This window comes from Marmota marmota, unplaced genomic scaffold, assembly GCF_001458135.2.
Source record: "Marmota marmota marmota unplaced genomic scaffold, marMar, whole genome shotgun sequence".
Taxonomy (NCBI): Eukaryota; Metazoa; Chordata; class Mammalia; order Rodentia; family Sciuridae; genus Marmota; species Marmota marmota.
Genome location: NW_025999853.1, coordinates 39,393,300 through 39,397,966, shown reverse-complemented (window position 1 = coordinate 39,397,966; position 4,667 = coordinate 39,393,300). Strand labels below are relative to the sequence as shown.

The following is a 4,667-nucleotide window of genomic DNA, read 5'->3' as shown; positions in this document are numbered from 1 at the left end:
TGCCGAAAGATCAGCATTGTTTACTTAAGAGATTTTCAAATTCAAGTCATCAAAGAGTTCTAATTAAAACATTCACTCAGCTATGCCTGTAGGTTCATTGAAAATAGTTCACTTTTTATTTTCTAGATGCCACATCCCTGCGGATCATTTCTAATTCAGTCATCTCTTGTTTCTTGATGGAAGGTGCCATGGCTCATGGATTTTCACTAGGATAACCCCTTCTTTTCAATTTTACTGTGAAAATGAACCTTTCTGCCCCAACATGTGCAATATACATCAAAAGTGGTGTTCCTTAAATGTTAATGCATCTCCTTTGGTCACATGTTGTTATTGAGTGGTCTCCATGGGCCCTACACCTCCTCTAGCTGGGAGGGCCTCATTTTCAGATACTGTAGTTACTGTAGTGTTCCTGCTGCCTGGCTGTGAATGTATGTTGGGGAGCAGGAGGGAGAGACATTGATCTGGCTCTACAACTGAAAACCCTTGCCATGGAAATTCAGGAAATAATTATTCAAATTAAAGGAACTGGCAAGATTGGAGGACTCGCTTAGCATTGCTTACCGTAATATAAGCAAAGCAACCCAATAGAAACAAACTTCAAAAACCTCATAAAGCTGTCATTTGGGAAGAAGCAAGTCTGGAAGAAAAGTATCCTGAGGAATAGCACCAAGAGGGTAGGAACATCTCAGTCCTCTAGGAATGACCTTGGGAGTCAGCCACACTGCCTGCCTACTCTGAATCTGTTTGAAACTCTCTATATCCAGAGAAGAGCTGGAAAAAGTGCTAGAAACATCCTTCTCATTCCTCTACTCCTGCACAATCACTAATCTACCTTCAGATGCTTTGTTTAAGTACACAAGGAAATCAGGTATGTTCCGGTTTTCCACCAAATAATCACTTTCCTCCCTGGGCATTATATGAGTTCAGTATTTCCCCAGGAAGAAGGTCTCTACAGGAAAAAGACTTTCCTAGAATTGTAAAATATTACATCTTGAAAGATATATGGAAGATTACCTGATCCAACTCTTCATTTTTAGACGAGGAAACTGAAGTCCTTGATGAGAACATGAGTTGTTCAGGCCATACACAGGTGTGTTGTTTTTCTTATTGCATTTATATGAGGAAGGGAAATACATTGATCACCGTATGCCATTTGTTTGCCCAATTATAAATATAAAGTTACTGACAAATTGTAGAACAGAGTAGAAATATCTCTTCGATTATCCAGAGACACTTTGCAGTTCAGTTTGCTTATGGCCAACTGTGTATTTGAAAAGTTAGCAATTTAGATGTGTTACCTCCAGTCAAAACCAGGGATAATCTCATTTACCAACAGTGACACTAAATGCATAGCTTGGATGTCACTGGCAGGGACTGCCACAAACTGGGCTAAATAACTCCCAACAACAGGTTAGAATATCCAACATAGGAAGGGACTTTTATCAGTGACAGTTCCATTAAACACCTCACTAAATCATATAAATACTGCAAATATAAAAATGCACATCTGAAATATGATGCCTTATTGTAGGTAATATTGGGGCTGAACCAGAAGACAGGGATGAAACTTTTTTGTGTGTGTCCCCATATATTCCCAGGGTCTCTTCAGTGACTTGCACTCAACCATTGACTGAAAAATGAATCGATGAATGAAAATATCTTCTTATTAAAGTGTGAACCTAAAAAGCTACACAAATCTGTTACCTCATATTTTCAATTCATTGAAATTTCCCTAATGCAATTAAAAGCCAACTTCATTTCCATGCAGATCAATATCTACAGAAAAAAAATTAAATTGAAAACTATGAATTTCCACTATGCCTGTGAATACATGTGACTTTCCAAATAATCCTGCCCTTCAGAAGCCTCTTCTTGAATTCGTAAGAACTTCAAGGTCTTAAAAAATGCTCATAGGCAAAACATCAAGAAGCCTCTCAAGCTATCTCAGAGGGAGTCTTCTGCTCCCACAAATAAAGTCACACATTCAGAAGTGCTTCCTGTTTTTTTCAGACACCTTGCCCACCAAGTGTGCATTCTGCAAAACACAAGCCCAACAGGAAGCTGCCTGCAAATTTAGGTAGCTTTTCTGACTCTCAAGGAAGTCTTGAATATACTTTCAGAGAAATGGCAGCACAAGCGGTAGTCATTTGGGAAGAAGCAAGTCTGGAAGAAAAGTATCCTGAAGAGTAGCACCAAGAGGGTAGGAACACTTTTTTTGTGAACATGCTGTCTCCATTTTACATTTTTAAACAAATAAATGTATTTCCTTTAGATTTTTGTTGCCTGGGGTAGAATTAGGGGAACTGATTGCAAATGGGTAGTGTTTGTGGTGTTTGTCATTTCTCCCATGATGAGGGAGAGGAAAGAGGAAAGCTAGGGTGGGGAGTCAGAAGGAGGCTGCATAGCTGGACTGTCCCAACGGAGCTCTGGGGGAGAATTACTCTAACAATCTGTCTATTTCTGGAAGCTCACAAGCCCTTTCTGAGATTTTACATCCATCCTGAAATAAGCAGGTAGAGCACTACTTATGTTGTAATAATATCACAGCAAGCTTTAATGGAATGATTCTAGGAGATTTCTCCTTCACATGGTCACAGGTGGACTGGTTGTAGTGGGAATGGCAGGACTCTGCACTCACTTTTCAAAGCAATTTAGAGTAGTTCAGGGTGATGAGTGCCAAATCACACGTCATAGATCTTGAACAATCTTGGGTAATAGATTGATTTTTGAATAATAAAATTAATAATGGTGAAACTGGCAATTTCTAATAACAGTTTGGTTTAGTTCCCAGTATCTAGCCTTATATTTGCTTTGGTTTCATTCCATTTTTCCCAGTCCATATTGCCAAATTAAGTGAAATTGTGTAAATATTTTTGTTTTTTAAATTAAAATTCACAAAGTTAACTGGTACAAGAGCTCATGGTAAAATTTTTCTCTTCTAGGATTCAAATAAATATCTGCACTGGTCAGAAATGGTTCATGTAAACCCTAAGCAAGATCATCCTTAAAGATTAATTAAGGGAATGATGTTAACAGCCATTAATGTAATTTTATTTGTATAAAAGAGAGACACCTGATCATCTTATATGACAAATGGAAACTTTCTAACCCCTTTTCTAAGAAAGTTTATATATCTAAGGTTTGCAAACATTAATGATTTTCTTAAACTGTAATATCTGTCTACACAAGTGTTTATTCTTCTTCCTCTTACCTTGTATGATTTGGTAACATTGTGTGTGAATATCTGTCGAGGATACAGTGTTCTCATGCTACAGATTTAAACAAGTCCCATTCCTGAAAGAATATCCTCATCCTCTTAGGCACACACATAGCATAGTAAAAAGGTCACCAAATAACAACAAAGGAGGGCTGAAGTCTATCTTGGTTCTGTCTTTTACTCATTTTCTGAGTTTCCATTTTCTCATTAGCAAAATAAAGTAATTGGATTGGGTATTCTGTGAAACCTCCTCTGGTTTTAAAATGCACTGGTTCATAGGCTTCAGGAGACCTGGAATAAAAGAAGCTCATACTCAGTGGCAGATGTGTCCTTATAAGGTTCTGAGAAAAAAGAGACTGAAGTGCTGGAGCAATTGAGAAACCTTCTGTGGGGCTGCCATGTGTACAGGACCTAGAATACATAACCTGAGAAGGAAGAGATGAGGGGCAGGAGTTCACAGGGCATGTGGAGGAGACCATGGAAGGCTTAAAAATGACTAGATCTAAATAGAGCCCCTGGCACACATCTGAGTGCTAAAGAAATTCTGTTCCTTATTTCCTTGAAGAGGATAATAATGGTCATTGCAGAAAGTTTTAGTAGCTGAGACTGATGATGTAATGAGCAGTTTCCTGAGGGGAAAGCCATGAAGGTGAACTGGATTTTAAACATAGAACACTGGTCAAAGGCTCTTTGACTGTTCCATATAGGGGAGTTCCCAGTTTGTACTGCCTAGTGCAACTAATTATCGAATAAGATATGATACTTCTGAGTCCCAATTAAGGCTTTCTTCAAATTCAAGTGCCAAGGCATAAGGTCAACCTGTAGAAACATTCCAAACATTCCAGCCAAACCTTTGTCCCTGAGCAAAAATGGAAGTGGGTTTCCAGGCCTGAATGGAAGCTACAAGAAAGTTCAAACTCAAGGATTGATAGAACTGTACTTTTCTAGGACCTGTTTAGCACAGATTTTTGACGAATAGTACTGGGTACTTTTTCAAGACCTTATTAGCATAAGTATTGATCATTGCTCCTACTCAGTTACTATATAAATCCCTAGACTATACACTTAAGCAGCAACTTAGTATTTGGTCCCCTCTCACTCTGGGAGCATTCTTTCTCTTAACATTTAAATAAATCCTATTATTTTTACTCTTACCATTCTTATTGTCCATGGATTTCATTTTTTTTTTTAATTCACAAGAAAACACCTTGGAAAGAAATTGGTAGTGAGCTACTAGAGTCTGCTGCAGCACTGGAGGGTATGGCCTTGCATTGAGAGCTGCCATATGTCACTTGATAGTAGTGGAAAAGTTGTCACTTTGCCTGCAACCCAAATGGACTTTCTCGGTTATAGAGGTCTGCAGCTCATATAGACCTCACTTCAGCAAAAGAGGAGAATCCAATTTCATCTCAAACTCCAGTTTTGCTGTAACCATATTCCACAATTTTAA

At 38.4% G+C, this 4,667-nt stretch overlaps 1 long non-coding RNA gene across 1 annotated transcript; it reads left to right on the top strand.

The window, feature by feature from the left end:
- Nucleotides 1-2,034: 2,034 nt before the first annotated feature.
- Nucleotides 2,035-4,376, top strand: LOC125617468. Its single transcript, XR_007348490.1, has 2 exons — nucleotides 2,035-2,200; nucleotides 2,943-4,376. It is a non-coding gene; the product is annotated as an uncharacterized LOC125617468 (long non-coding RNA).
- The last annotated feature ends 291 nt before the right edge of the window (nucleotides 4,377-4,667 follow it).